General features: G+C 58.3%; 1 pseudogene; it reads left to right on the plus strand.

Moving 5' to 3' along the window:
* Positions 1-5,072: 5,072 nt before the first annotated feature.
* Positions 5,073-7,746, plus strand: LOC141951427 (serine/threonine-protein kinase pim-1-like; annotated as a pseudogene).
* The last annotated feature ends 7,945 nt before the right edge of the window (positions 7,747-15,691 follow it).

Raw genomic sequence — 15,691 nt, forward strand, 5'->3', positions numbered from 1 at the left:
TCCGACTTGGTCCCTGTGCTTCGTGCTGACACCACCACGGGGGCAAGGAACAGCTCTTTCTGCCAAGCCTCTCGGCAGACTGGCAGGTCACCCCAAATGTTCGTGGTGGGTTTTGTGTGACTGCAGGTGCGGGGATGACAGTGCCCAAATACAGAACAACTTGTGTGTTTTAAAGGAAGCTCCAGAGAAAGCGTCACGTGCCAGTGAACGCATCTAACGGAGCTTCCCCGATTCGACAGTCGTCTAGGCGGGCTCTTCTGCAATTAAAGAGCACCCTAGAATTACACCCACCCACCCACCTCCCAGCCCTGTCCCCTTCTCGCGTGCCCACCACAGCCAGGCTGTGGCTCAGGGAATCCTCTGCTGCCAGGAGCTGCCCAGCCATGGCAGTAGAAACCTGAACATACTCTGCAAACCAGGGGGCAAAGCAGACAGCGGGGGTGGGTGGTGCCGGGCCACGCTGACACTGCCCACGCTCAGCACACCCAGGCTTTGAAGAACCTCAGCCAGGCCGTGCTCAGAGAGGTGCCGTTAAGAAACAAAACACCTGCCCAGCACCCCCCTTCCTGCTGACCGGCCATCTCTGCTGGTGGTGTGCAGGCAGCGCGGGCAGCGCGGGCAGCGCCGCTTCAGCACCCTGGAGAGCGCCCGGCGGCAGCGGCGCGGGGACCGTGCGCGGACGCGCCCCCGCCCGCGGAGTCCCGGCCCCGCCCGGAGCCGAGACACGGCCACGGCCACGCGCGACCGGCCCCGGGAGACGCGGCCGCCACCCCCCGCCGCAGGCGCAGCGGCACAGTCGCGCAGGGGCGGAGGCACACGGGCACCGGGACCGGGCAGGCGCAGAGCCCCGCGCACAGACAGCGTGTGCTCACGCACCCGCGCAGGCGCACACTGAGACACGCGCACACGCAGGCACCGGGGCGCGACACCCGTGCGCGCTCCCGTGGGCGCGGGATCACCCGCACCCTGACGCCGACACCCCCACAGACCCCACACGGCCCCGCGCCCCACTCGCGCCGTCGCACACGCACTTTCTCACCCGCCGCAGCCCCCGTCCGCGCTCCCACAGCCCCCCCACGCGCAGGCACAGTCCCACGCGTACACCCAGCGACCCCCGGACACAGTCACACCCGCGCACGCACACCCGGACCGCGCGTGCTCCCGCCCCCCGACACGCCGACACACACGCCCGCGGGAGGGGCGGCAGGCGCGGGGGGGGCGCGTGGCGGGGCGGGGCAGCTGCCGGCCGCGGGGCGCGGGGCGAGCCGGTGCCGCCCGTCCCGGCGCGCCCCGGCGCCGCGGCCCCGAGGCGGGGGAGCAGCTTCCAGCCCCGGCCGAGCTGGCGGCAGACAGGGACAGCCCGGATCGCGCCGGGGCTCCCCCGGCACCTCCCGCCCCACGGTCAGGCTGCGCTCGCGCCCGCAGCGAGGGGGAGGGGGGCTGGTCCGTGAGCGGGCGCGGAGCGACACGCGGGGCCGGCGCCGGGCTCCGCGCCGAGGGGGCCCGTCTGAGCGGGGCCCGCGCCCGCCCTCGGGGCCGCTCCGGGCAGCGCTCGGTCGTGGCTGCGCGCTGGGGAGGGAGGTGTCTGCTGAGAGTCTGTGCGTGTTCATGGGAGAGGGAGAAAATGCGCGAAGGATAAAATTGAAAGCGTGCAAAGTAGAGTTAAAAAGAAATTAGAATAAAATAGGTGTTTCTGGGCGCCAAATCCATGTGGAAATTGCATTTTGGGCAATAGTGAGATTGAATAAAGGATCAGTTTTCTCGTCCCTTCTCAGTATAACTGGACTATGTATATTTTAGCGGATTTTTAAAAGCTGCGGGGAGTTGTCTCTAGGGAATGCTGATGTCAGACTCACAGCAGACACCCGGCATTACCCTCCAGAACACCATCTGCCAGGCTGTCTGGAGATGGGGGCTGGAGTCTGACATGGGATGGCTGTTAGAACCCTTTAACCAAGGTAAGAGTGTAACTGCTTGAGGAAGCAAGAGTTAATGCCCTGGTTGGCGCCGGGTATAGAGAGGAAGGAACTGGCAGAATTATTTCTGGTGCAGGAGCACAGGACAGAGGTGCAAGGGTCTCTGTGACCGTGTGTTTCTGGGATGCACCCACGGTGAAGCGATGCTCCCAGACCCTGGGTTTCTGTTCTTTATAATCCATGACCAGCCACATCGGTAACAATAGCAGCCAGGTGTTGTTTTTAGGGTGCACTGAGCTTTTTGGATTGCTGGTAGATTTTGCATAAAGTGTGTCAGTGTAGGTTTGAAGGGTTTTGCTTCAGAGGTGAGAGCCTGGAGCCTCTGCTCTGAGTTGGCAGTGCTGTGGTTTTCCATGTCCGTTGCAGACCCTGAGGTTGAGAAGAGACCTGCTGCGGTGTGAAGCTGCAGGAGGGCACACAGTGAGGGGCGTTCCAGAGATACAGTTTCAGTTGGTGGTACTGGATTTACTTGTAAAGGTAAAACCTGATGTTTTTCCCCATTAATGTTTTTTTTTTTGTTTGCTTGATTTGTTTGTTTGTGTGTTCTGGTGTACTTAACCTATTTTAAAAACAACAAATTAATTGTTTAAATAGCAATAGGTAGCTGAACTCTAAAGAACAGGCAAACCTCCATCTGCTGGAGAGGACTGTTGCCTGTTAACTGAACTGTTTTGTGTACCAGTCTGTTATCAGAGCTGGAAGAATCACACTGTTTCATGGATAGTCTGAATAGATTTTCTTGTAAACTGGTTACAGGTGGTTATTTTCTCGGGTAAGATAGTACTGCTTCTAGTCAGGAGATGTGAGAGATGTTTATCTGATTCGTGCCCATGTGAGTGATAAAATGTAATTCCCTTATGTATGGAGTTCCTAAATGCTTTTGTATTTTTTTAGGCAATAAGATGTTATGTCCATAGTTCTTGTTGTTAAGATCAATTGCTGTTAGAGGGCAGTTAAAATAGCCGTCTTCATCGGACCAGACAGTGTCATGTCTGGACTCATTGATACTATGTCTGCAATCGCACCTGTGCTCGGACATCAGCCGTGCTGAGTCATCCTCCATAAATGAAAAAACCCGAGAAAAGCCCCCGAAAATTGACTTCGCAGACCCCTCAGGGAACACACCCATCCTCATGAATATGTATAAGGATACATTATAAAAGGAATCGGTTTTGGTGTGTGTGTGTGTCCTGGTAGAGCAGAGACTCCCGACACACCCAGCGCTGTTTGCTTGTCTTTATTCAAACAATAAATTTGGAGTTAAGTTTTTAAAATCTGAATGAGTCTGAGCTCATTTATAACATCCTGATCAGCGTATGAAGTCAGGTAACGCTGGGTCAGATCAAAAATGCCAACAGTGAAGAGCGTGTTCTTGAGCAGCATCTTTCGTACTGACCTTGTGCTTCTGCCACAGCACACTAAGCGCAATTCCCTCCCCGTTGGGCTGTTTCTCTTTCCTTTTTCTGTTCAGAGTAGTGGGTAGGTGTAGTGTGATAATTAGCTAGCAAGTGGATAGGAGTCCCTTCTGGATTCTCCCAAGTTCAACCTCCCTCCCAACTTATGCTTAGAGAAGAAGAAAAGGTTTATAAATTCAGCACATTTGCTTTTTTATTTGTTTTTCTCTAATCTATTAAATACGACCTATTCAAAGAACCCTCTCTTTTTAGCACTAGCATCCCTTAACAGCGGGCGATGGGGGAAATGCAGTTTGGGGCTGGGCTGGGTTGGTGTGGGGCATTTTGGCAGCGGCCGAGGGGCTACAGGGACGGCTCCTGTGAGAAGCTGCTGGGAGCTTCCCCAGCCCCAAGTCGGCCCCGCTGCTGGCCAAGGCTGAGCCCATCAGCACTGGTGGTCGTGCCTCTGGGAGAAGGTATTTAAGAAGCGGCGGGGGGAAAAACCCCTAAGAAACTGCTGGAAAGCCTGCTGCAGGGAGAGGAGTGCACAGTTTGCGCGTGCCCCCGTGGGAGGGGCGTTGTGCGAGCGTGTGCATCGCTGGGGTGTGCTGTGAGCTCGCGGGTGGGCGCAGGGGCGGGTGCACGCAGGGTGCGTGTGGGGCATGCGGGTGGGTGCATTCCGTGTGCTGCAGCGTGTGTGTGTGCACACTCGGGCTGTGTGTGAACACCACGTGTTGCACTCTGTGTTCCACGTGTGTCTCACAGTGCGGGTGTGCGCACGCTGCGGGTGTGCATCGCCCCTTCTCTTTGTACCCACGTGTGTCTCCAGGCAGTGTGTGTGTGTGCACGTGCCCCAAAGCTCTCTGCATGTCGCATCGACTTTTCCTGTCCTCTTTCTGGCCCCGATGTGCCGGTCTGCTCCGTGCTGTGGGGGCTCTGAGCACCCTCCTCTCAGTAATCAGAGACCCCCATCCAGGAAATTATCTTATCTCTGGAACTCGGGGAAGCATCTCAGACAGTGACTTCTGAGGAAAAAAAAATTTTAAAAGGATTGTTAGTCACGAGTCCCCAGCTGGAGTCGCCACTTTTACTAGAAGAGGGAAAAGTTCAGGCAGCGGTTTGCCAGCGGTGAAGTAACGGCAGCGTGGGGCGGGAGGGCGGGACGGGCTCCACCGGGAAGTTGTGAGATCGCAGGAATAAAACAATAAAGTGAAGAACAAGGCAATAAAACATGGGGATTTTGGCGCAGATGCGGGAGGAAGAGGAGCTCCGTGGCTGCCAGCCGGCCGGTTCTGCCGGCCCGGCAGAGAGAGCAGCCGGTCAGGGCGAGCAGGCAGCGTGCCCGTGGGCCCGATCCCGGGCTGGTGGCAGGGCTGGGCCAAGCCTGCCCATACCCCCTGCCCGTACCCCCTGCCCGTGCCCCCTGCCTGCACCCCCTGCCCGTGCCCCCCCCCCCCCCAGTTTGCATCCTGCGAGCCGTGGCAACCGCGGAACGCTTCGGGGCTCCCTGGGCAACAGCCCCGTGGCCAGGCAGTCGGGCAGCGGACGAGTGATGGCCGGCAGCAGCGGTTTGGCTCTCCTGGCGTTTCTCGCCCCCGACCCCCCCCACGCCCCTCTGGCCCCTTCCCCTTCCCGCCGCACCGGGCCCCACTGCCTCGTCCCTGCCCCGCGGCTCTCGCCCTATTGGCGGTGGCGCCGCTGGATGGGCCGGCGCGGCTGGGCCTGGCGTGGCAGCACCGCCCCCCAGCTCTGCCTGGCCCGGCCCTGGCCCCCGCTCCCCCCGGGGCCGGCGGGGGGCTGCTGTGCCGAGGCCGCTCCCTCCCCGCCCCGCCGCCGCCTCCGTCTCTGTCTCCTCCGTCTCCTCCTCCTCCTCCTTCTCCCCGGGCTCCCCCGCCCGCCCGCAGCCACTTGGCAGCCCAAGTGCCGGCACCGAGCCACCGGTGCCCGGTCCGGTTCGGGAGGTGCCGAGCCCGGCCCCGGAATCGGGCGAGGGGGTCGGGGTGCCGCTCCCGAAGATCCCCTCGCCGGCCCGTCGACGTCCCGGGAGCGGCGGGGGGCTGCATGTGGCCAAACCACCACCAGGTCAGAGCGGGACGGGCCGGTTTGGCTGGGCCCGGTTCGGCAGGGGGCGGGGGGGGTGGCCGGGGCAGGGCGGTGACGGCCCGGTCTGGCCCACAGGGAAGGAGAAGGGGCGGCTGGAGAAGCTGTACCGGGAGGGGCAGCTACTGGGGAGCAGCGGCTACGGCTCCGTGTACTCGGGCATCCGCCTCTCCGATGGCATCCCGGTAAGTGGCGGGGAAGGTGGCAGAGCGGAGGGGGGGAGGAGAAGGAGGAGGGGGAGGCTCATCCCGCCACTCCCCTTGGCATGCAGGTGGCCATCAAGCACGTGGCCCGGGAACGTGTCACAGCATGGGGTGAGCTGGTGAGTGACCGGGGCTACCGGGAGAAACCGGGGCGTCACAAGGTGGGGGATAAGGCGAGGCCCGAGAGGACGGAAACTGGGACACCGCAGGGGGAGCAGGTGTGGAGTCACTGGGGGACGCGGAGCATCCCGGGTGAGGGGCTGTCCAGTACTGGGGTGGCCGGGCGGGGGGGCACTGGAACTTCGCCTTGGCAGGGGGGATGCCCGGGCACCTGTGGGGTCAGGCGGGGGGCACTGGAACATCCCGGGCAGGGGCTACCAGACCTGATGGCATCACGGTCCCCCCGCAGCCCAGCGGCACTCGAGCGCCGATGGAGATCGTGTTGCTGAACGCGGTGGGCTCCTCCGGCTTCCACGGTGTCATCTGCCTCCTCGACTGGTTCGAGCTGCTGGACGGCTTCATGCTGGTGCTGGTTCGTCTGGAGCTCGCGCAGGATCTCTTTGACTTCACCATCGAGAGGGGATCCTTGTCAGAGGAGGTGGCGCAGGGGCTGTTCCGGCAGGTACTGGAAGCCGTGCGACACTGCAACGCCTGCGGTGTCCTGCACCGGGACATCAAGGCGGAGAACATCATCATCGACCTCGCCAGCGGTGAGCTCAAGCTCATCGACTTCGGCTGTGGCACCTTCCTCCAGGACACGGCCTACACCAAATTTGCCGGTGAGCCCACAGCCGGGGCGATGCTCCCGGCACTGCATGGCCCAGCCTGACCGGACACCGGTTCCCCCTTTGGAGGGGGCGGAATTAATTACTCAGCCGGCTGCCAAGTTGTTTTTGGCACGGGGCGGATGTTGTGAAATGGGAGCCGGCTCCCAGCCACTGCCACCCACCTGCCCGGGGCTGGGGTGGGGGGAGCCAGCCTGACAGAAACAAACACCCGTGGGGGTAGCAGAGGCGGTGGGGCGGGAACCTGTATGCTGGCCAGTTTGGTTTGCAGGCGTGGAAGGGCTTGGGCTGCTCCACTCCCCTTGTTTGCCTTGGCTTTTTAAAAATTTTTTTTGGGCTAAGGCAGGGGGGAAAGGTGTGGTTTTTCCCCACCCATGGGTTTTGGGTTTTTTTTTTTTTTTGCACGTAACAGTCAGGCCTTCCCCAGGCCCGTGCTGCCCTCTTCCAGCACCAGCGGCTTTTTTTTACAACCCAAAGTTTGTAAACAAGAGTCCCGTGTTGGCGAGGGGGCGGCAGGTCACACCATGCGTCGTCCCCCCCACCAGCGGTGCAGCCCCCATGTCCCCAAGGACGCTCGGGTGAGGATCCGGGAGCGGGCAGCATCCGCCTGACGAGCTCCACCTGTCTCCCGTAGGAACATGAGAGTACAGCCCGCCGGAGTGGGTCTGCTACCACCGCTACCACGGGCATTCACAACAGTGTGGTCCCTGGGCATCCTGCTCTATGACATGGTCTGCGGGGACGTCCCCTTCGAGCAGGATGAGGACATCATCAGGGGACAGCTCTTCTTCCGCCAGCCGATCTCCCTCGGTGGGTCCCCGGCTTCGTGGCGGGCAGCGGGTTTGGGAGATGGCACCGGGTGCACGAGCATCCCTGCTCTTACGGCTGTGGAGGAGGGTGATCTCCCGTGTTTAGCTGGGGGAGGTGGCACATGAGGAGGGTGATCTCCCGGGGTTGGTGGGGGGAGGTGGCACGTGTCCTGCCATCCTGCTCTCCTCCAAAACAGCTCCTGGATCGGGAGGTTTGGGGGTAGCTCTGAGCACACCCAGCATGTCCTGGGCACTGCGGACGGGGGTGGAAGGTGGACAGGAGCCTTCTCTGACTGGCGGTGTCTGGTTTCTCTCCCCAGAGTGCCAGCATCTCATTGGGTGGTGTTTGTCCTCGCAGCCTTCAGACAGACCATATCTGGAGGACATTTTCAACCACTCCTGGCTGCGAGGTATTCACCTGCCCTAGGAGATGGCAGAGACCCCACCTGGACGGTTTGGCCCGGGACCCTGGCACATAACAGCTCCAGGCTTCTCCTGGCCATAAGAAGCAAAGAAGACCAGGCTTCCTCACCACCGTAGCACTGAGCAGAGATCATCGGGAACACGCACATCCTGTCCCGAAGCTGGGCTGGAGACTGATCTTCCAAGTGCTGGTGGCCACCATCCAACCCAGCTGTCCTGGGCTCCATCTGAATGACCCTGTGTCATTTGCTGGTCTTGCCAGTAATTTTTTTTTTTTTTTTGGTTTTGGTTCTGTTATTGGTGGAGAGAAGAGACCTTATTGCAAACCGTCTGGTTTTGGTGGCTCCCAAACATCTCCCTGACCACCTGAATTCGGGATGGCGAGAGGATCGGAGACCTTATTGCAAGAGAAGCTTCAACGGGGGAAAAACAGTGGCCGAATGGCTGCCGCCTCCACTGTCACCATGCTCAAGTGCCTTCAGCTGAGATCTGGGCTGTGCTGGAGGAAATACTTGAATTTCCCTACACTGCTGCTTTTCCAAGACTCGCCTGGGTATAGACTTCCTCTTCCCCTTTCAAAAAGAAAACAGGTCAGAAGACACCTGGGAGCCAAGCGGGTGATCCCTCACCTCCCGTGCCTCCACCTCGCCTGGATTTTCTGGGTTTCTTTGCTTCCCGGTGCCCTCACGAATGCACAAACAATGCAAACCAACAGAGCTGTAAATGTGTTCAGTTATACAGGAGCGAAGTTTGATGTACAGTTGTTAATAGTGACAATGTTTTACCTTTTTTTCTTTTTTCCAGTTTTTGTTTCCAATTTATTTTCATGGATTTGTTTATTAAAGAGAGAGTTCTAGCCAGCAGGATAACTTATTTATTTATTTATAATTCCCGTGGGTTTCCAACCCACGCTTGCTCCCACAGCTGCTGCCCCCCCCGGTTTTCTGTTCGGGCCTTCCCTCCGTGTCTGCCCCGTGCCCATCCCCACCCACAGTGTTTCTGGCTGGCGGGGTGCGGAGCGGCTGCCTGCTCCCCAGCTCTCTCTGTACAGAGTTCTGGTTGCTCTTGTTCCCTTGCCAGGTGTTTTGGTTTTCCCCGCGGGTGTCTTGTTTGGGGCTGGGGAGGGGGGAGCTGCTCTGGGCTGTCTGCGCTGTCAAGTCTTTATATGTTTTAGCTGGCGGGTTTTTTCTTAATAGTTCGTATTGTACAGGGAAATTCAGAAATCTTATATTTTTTTAATGCAGTTTTAAATAAAAACAAACCACTTGACGTGATGGAGACATCCCTTTACTGCGGGGCGGGATGAAGGATGCTGCGAGCGTGCTGGGTACCGGTGGCCAGACCGTCGCGTGGCTACTGCGGGGCTACTGCGGGTACTGCCCGTTTGTCGCCAGCTGAGACTAACCCCAAAGGCTCGCTGAGCCACATCAGCCAGGACCAGCCAGCGACAGCCCCATGGGGAAGGCTGGACCCATCCCTCGGCGGGGTGTTTCCAGGGCCAACAGCTCCTGGCAGGTCTGGGAGGGATCGAAGGGCTGTGGAGCCCTTTGCGTTTCCGTTCACCCACAGGCTGGTGCAGAGCGTGTGCTGGGGACGGCGAGGGAACAACCATCAAAGTGACCTTGTGAAAGGCCGGGTGTTGTCAGCCACATTAATTTTCAGTCAGGCAGATCCTGTTGCTCCGGCGCTGTTGGCGTGGAGCAAGTGTTGGGTGCCGGGGGTGAAGAAAGCCACCGGCGGGCTGTGACCACCTCCAGCTCGGCTGCGGCGAACGCGGAGCGAGAGGAAGTTGATCTTGGGATTACGAGAAGTCGGTCGCTATCAGTCAGCAGCGGTAACGCTTCGCTCGAGCTTTTACCCTCCACCCTGTCAAACCCCACTTCCCAGCTCTGCGGTGCTCCGGCTTTGGGGGTGTTGGTTTTGTTTTTTGTTTCCACTTGGGATTTTTTTTTTTTAATTAGTGTGCTGAATTTTGAAGCCCTGTTCCTGCTTGACCTCATGGCGCACCTGCTGCGCTGCGCACACAGGGCTGTGTCTGCCCCAAGGAAGGGGCACGTTTCCCCTTCTGCAGGTTAATTTGCAAGTCCCCCAGATCTCAGACAACAGGACCATCCTTTCCTTTTCTTGCCCCAGGGCTTTCTTGCTTAAACCCCCCGTGCCCTGGCAGCAGTCCCTCTCCCTGGCTCACCCCGGGCTTGCCAGCACCGCTGTCCGAGCCAGGGGGCTGCTGTGCGAGGGAATGGGGGGTCCTGGAGCCACGTCCCAGCCTCGTGGGGTGACCCGGTGTGCTGTGTCACTGCTGTGCCTCCGTCTTCAGCAGAAAGCCTTAACTCTGTTTGTTTGTTTTGCTTTTTTGTTTTTTTTTTTTTTAAACTCAGCTGCATCTTTCATCTCCTCAGGGCTGCTACAAGCAGGAAGCGCAGCTCCACACGCCTTCAAAGTTTAGGCCTGTTTTGAGACGTGGTTTGTATTTAACCTCCTCTCTCACTCACTTTTCCCCCCGGACCATCAGGGAAGCTGCTCTTACACAAAGCAAACCTCCCTGCCACGCTGCCTGCTACCGCGAGGAGCCTGAACCCCTCGGGTGGCCGCCGTCCCCCTCGGCACCACCGAAACGCTCTGGCGGCTGCCCCGGCTGCGGGCTGAGCTCAGCCCCCCCTGCCCGTAAACGCTGGCTGACTGCTGCGGTGTTCCTTAGAAAACTCGCCGCAGAAAGGCTGAGCAGGTCGGGCGCGGGGCTGGGGCGCTGGTAGTCACTTTGTTTCCACCTGTTGCTGATGATTTTGTCCCTGCCAGGCTTGTGCTGCAGGAGGCGAACGGTGCCATCGTGTACCCCGGCAAGATCCCGCTGCCCGGGTACCGTTTTGTCCTGCCAGGGTGACGGGGTGTATCCAAGGTTGGGTGTTGGGAAAGGATCGGTGCGTGTTTGATCCCCGTGCACCCGCCTTCCTGTGCAGTAACGCCTTCACGGGGCTGAGAGCCACCAGAGTCATGTCCCAGACCTCTGCCACGGGGACAGGACCACGGTAGGTGTGACAGGAGACCTGAAGATGGGCAGCCGATGCCCGTTGCTCCCCTCCACATCATCGCATTGTGGCACAGGGGCTGGGGGAAAGGAAAAGGCCTTTTCACCCCTCATTTCTCCTTGACAGGGAGATGTTCGCTGCCCTTTGGGGCTGTCAGCTGTGATAGGAGAGGATGAAGAGGCAGGAGTTTTCCAGCAGGAAGCGATTTGGAGCCAACATCGCACTCCCACCTCTATTTCACAACTTTTTATTGCTCCCTGCTGTCAGCAGGGGAAGGACCCACATTTCAGAAAGCAGAAAAAAACGATGAAGCAGGAGCAGGATGAGATTTCAGACTGTTGGACCTCCCATTCTGGGAGTACCAGAGTCCCGTGGATGGCTGAGGACTTGCAAAGGGCCAGCACTCATCACACCTGTGGCTTCCTGTACCCACCCATCCCCAGCAAAGGTGCTTGGTGATGCAGAGAGGACTGGCCAGGGCAGCCTGCAGCCACAGCAACAGCGAGGGTTGTGTTTTGCACGTCCCTGTCTGGGACTGAGAGATGAGCAACAGCCAAACCCCTGACACAGCTGGAACAACGCAGATGAGCACCAAGGAGAAAAACCCCCTGGGGAGCGGGGGCCGGGCTCGCCGCAGGGACCCGCAGAGCTGGAGACTCGGAGGTGGCATCTCAGCCCACGTCCTGCCGCAAGGAGAACATCCAGCTGCCCCCGAGGCGGCGTCTGAAACCCTTTGGCCCTTCTCAGCACAGTGAGGCACAGGAGCTATTTTAAACACCTGCCTTAGGATGGGGTGAATTATCAGCAAACCAGGTGTCCCGCAGCTCCGCCCCCCAGTAATGAATCCCGGTGGAAGTCGGTCTCCAAAGGCTTTTTGCTGATGGCGTGTGTGGCAACAGCACCACCTGCACAGGGCAGGTGGGGAAACTGAGGCACGGAGCCCCAACCTGCTGCAGATCTTCTGCGGTGGAGCTTGGGCTCACCTGCCTTTCCCTGCCCTACCCCTCCTTAGGCTGGGACCAGCCGCAGAGGAGCTCCCAGCCTTAAACCCCTGATGGCCCCACATCCCCCAGGCAGGGGATTTAGTGCTCCAGGAGTTGAGACTAAAGCCCTGCACCCCCCTCAGCATGAACCCGGGGTGAAGCCTGTCCCTTCCCAGCCCTCCTCTGAAAAACAAACCCCGTGCTGTGACAGTGGGGGCGGCCAGGTGCTGGTGTCAGGCACCTGTAGCCCCGCTCCAGACCAGAGTCTCATGTGTTGGGGTTTACACCGACCTTCCTGAGAGTGGGATCTGCGCTAACCCTGCCTGCGTGACATGTCGAAACTGCATCACTCGGCCTGAGAGTTGGTGGGGGTTTTGATGAGGAAAAAACCACTTTATTCACTGTAAAACAGACAAACAAACAAACAACAACTGCAAAACCTTTCCAGCGTGTAAAGTTGAGTCAAATTTAGCAGCTTCAGCTAAGGAAACATATTTTTTAAAGGAATAATCAATGTGATTCTTTCATCCTTTTCCAAGCTTTTGGTCCCCTTTCTCCAGGGTAATATTTCTGTGTCCCTGATCACTGTGTTTATTACAGTTAGGAGGGGGTTAAGCAACCCAAACAATGGAACAGCTGCTCCTGTTTCACATTGAAGCAGCCGCTTCAGTGAACCTGCAGTGACACCCCGGCACGCGTGTGCATCTCAACGGCTGCAGGGACGGAGATCTCACCCCGCTGCAGAAGCTGTGAGAAAAACAGAGCAGCAAAATGTCATTTCAGGTCAACCCCTGCCAAAAGTCTTCCTCTTGCCCCAGCTCCCCGAAACGGGCAGGCAGGGCCGGGCCCCCGGCACACGCGCGTGGCCTCGTAAGCCATCAGCACCCACCCCAAAGGAAACCGTCCCCGTGCTGCCACCCGCGTGGCACGGGTGTGCCACGCCAGCCGTGATCTCGGTGCCAGGCTACTACTCGTAGTAATCACTCGCTGTAGCGTCCCTATGTGTGCACATGGGTGTGTGTAGATCCCCCCAAACACATAAATTTGGCTCAGTTGGGCCCAGGTTGGCTCCTGCCGTCACCAGCTGAGACCTGACGGCAATCGAAGCACAGCTGAGGATGCCGAGGACTTGGATTTCAGCCCTTTTCCCCCATCCTCTGGGGGGGGTTTCTCTCCTTTTGGAGAGAGGAGCAGGATGAGGGCAGCGTGGAGACAATGAGCCCCCTTCCCTTGCCAGGGTGGAGGGGTCACTCTCCTGCTGCTCTAGCAGGGTGTTTCCAAAGTCTTCAATAAAGCCAATAAATGAAGCACGAGAAGATGGAGTGTGACTGGCCATGACTCCAGGACAGACGGACAGACTCTCTGGCGTGCTCAGCCTCCCGCTGACACTGAGGGCTCCCGCTCTGATGCAGGATGGTTCTATCTCTCAAAGTCTGCAGCTGTGTTACGGGATGAAGTGATTTGCAATAACCCTGTTTGTCACACCTTGCAGCCCACAGGTTTTTAACTCTGGTGGAAGGAACAGTGTTTCCACCCAGGATGAACCAGCACCTTTCTGGAAACTTTGCTAGTCCAACACTGCACCCCTGACCAGGAGGGCAGTGATCTCCCTGCAGCTGGGTACCTCGAAATGCTCTACTTTTTATCAGTTCTTAAGTTTCTCTTCTCTGCTTCAGCTTTGAGATGGGAAAAGGAACTGACTCTTCTGTTTTCATTCTCATTCAAAATCAAAAGCTGTCAGAGATCCCGGGCTCGTTGCCACGGTCTTGGGCTCACTCTGCCCCCCGAAATATCTCCCTGTACCCCGAGAGCAGCCGACGGTGAGGGAAGGAGCAGGAACAGGTTGGGTCAGGGCAAAGCACCCAGGTGCCAGGCCAGGCCCTGTGGTGAGGCGCCAGCGACGAGCCTGTGCTGCCCTTTGCTGTCAGCCCTGTCCACCCAAAACAGGCTGGTTTTGCAGAAATGCACCTGCTTTTTAATTTTTCATCCCTTTTTTGAGTGCTTCCAATCCTCCTGTGTCCTGAAAGGCTCTCCAAGCCTCTCCCTGAATGCTTGGCAGGAGCCATGATCCTGCCAAGCTGGGACCTGACCCTGAGGGGATGGCAAGAGCCACCCTGGCCAGGAGGCTGAGCTGGGGGGAGTAATTATCCCTTTTCCGATGACCCCCCCCACCTGTGACACCCCGAGGGACAGCCAGCTCCCCTCCTGCCATTGCCCTGCCCTTTGCAAACAGGGGAAGCTGAGGCATCTCCTCAGGACCTGACTCCTGTGGGGCAAGGCCCTGCCGGCGGCCTGACCGTGTGAGGCGGCTGCTAATTCAGCAGGGCCATCGCACGTTTCCCTCAGGAGCAGGACGTCCCCATGTCCCCACAGCCCGGGGACACTGGTGACAGCAGACCCTGTCCCTCTCTGCCCACACCTGGCACCATTAAGGCCCAGTGGCTGCTGGCCACCCCTGTGGTGAGGTTTCTCCTCAGGGCACGAGAGGGATGGCAGTGCCCTGCAGGCTGGCAGGGTCCCAGTCCCACGTCACCTGGGAAGTTTGGGGGGGGTTCTGACATCTGTGGGGTTTTTTTCCCAGTTTATCCCCATTTATTCAGGAAGTGACTGCTTGTGCCTCATGGTATGTCCAGCAGAGACATCACATCACAGAAGTGGTCAACTGGGCTGGGCCACAACCCTTCAACTGGCTTGAGAAGTCTGTGATGATTGTGAAACCAGTCAGTGCCCCAAGCCCAGAGCCGGCTGCCAGCGGGGAAAACACCTTCCAGCTCATCAGCCTGTACAGAGCATGGGGTGACACATGGCCAGGGACTGACTGTAGGACACGGTGGCCAGCGGGTAACACTCGCAGACTGCACGAGATCCAAGGAAATGGAGCTGAGCCGTGCAGTCCTGAGCAGAGATGGTCCGTCCCCCGTCAGGAAGCTGGCCAGCAGCCCGGGCGGGTTGATGGAAGCACAGCACATCTCCGAGCTGCTCAAATCCACCAGAAATACATCGGGCTGTGGCGACGCTGGTGTCACCACCAGCACAGTGACGCTGTTCCCAAGAACAGCCCCTGCACAGACACTGAGAGAGAGGAGGAAGAGGCACCTGGAATCAGGCGCTTTCCCAACCCCAGCAGCAGAAGCTCTCCTGGTGACGTGTTTTTCCCATTCCCCTTTCTCCATCAGTGTCCTTGGTCTGTGCTGTCCCCTCCTGTCAGAAAGGGCACCTCTGAGAGAGGGAATATTTGTGACAGAAAGCGTTACCAGAGGGAACGCAGTGTTTGCATACACCAGGCTGTATTGGGTACCCTGAACAAGAGGCCTTACTCAGAGTTGCTTAAATTTTATGTGCTTGCTACCCCTGGGAGAGAATGTATTGTTTACCGGGAACCATCAGCCGCAAGACTGCTTCTCATGGCCCCCTGCAGGCCCCACAAAGGCTTCTCATCACCCCCAAGGTCACAGGGGACATTTATTGTCCATGCAAGTGTTTCTCATCAAATACAAGGACAGATTGGACACATCAGACAGGTCAGGCTGTCCTTCAAACAGTCAGCAAGGAAATTCTAGTAAGGAGCTACCGTCCTTGGAGAGGAGAAACACCCTGGAACATGGAAGCTCATTAAAATTGTTTTACTTAAATCAGTTTAAGAACCTGCCCGGACACAGACCCTCACCCTTTGAACTGGCGCAGACAATTAAAACCCCACTGTCACTTTAAATCAGAGCGAGCACGTCACTCCCCACCGAGGGGTACAAGCGATAAGTAATTAACCAATACTCACTGCAGTAAAGGTGTAACCATGTAGTCTGGGGTGTATGAACACTCCAAAGTTCTTTTGTGCCGAGTGCTTGACCTGTGGACTCTTCCCCTGCACGGGATAAAGCAGTATCTCCTCTCCAAACTCACCTTGGTCTCCAGAGTCTTTATTTCAGGTGTCACACTCCCGTGCAGGGCTCCACACTCCGTGCGAGAAGAGCAGCGGGGTCTTGGCGAGGCTG

The sequence above is a fragment of the Strix uralensis genome, chromosome 17 (assembly GCF_047716275.1).
Source record: "Strix uralensis isolate ZFMK-TIS-50842 chromosome 17, bStrUra1, whole genome shotgun sequence".
Classification (NCBI taxonomy): Eukaryota; Metazoa; Chordata; class Aves; order Strigiformes; family Strigidae; genus Strix; species Strix uralensis.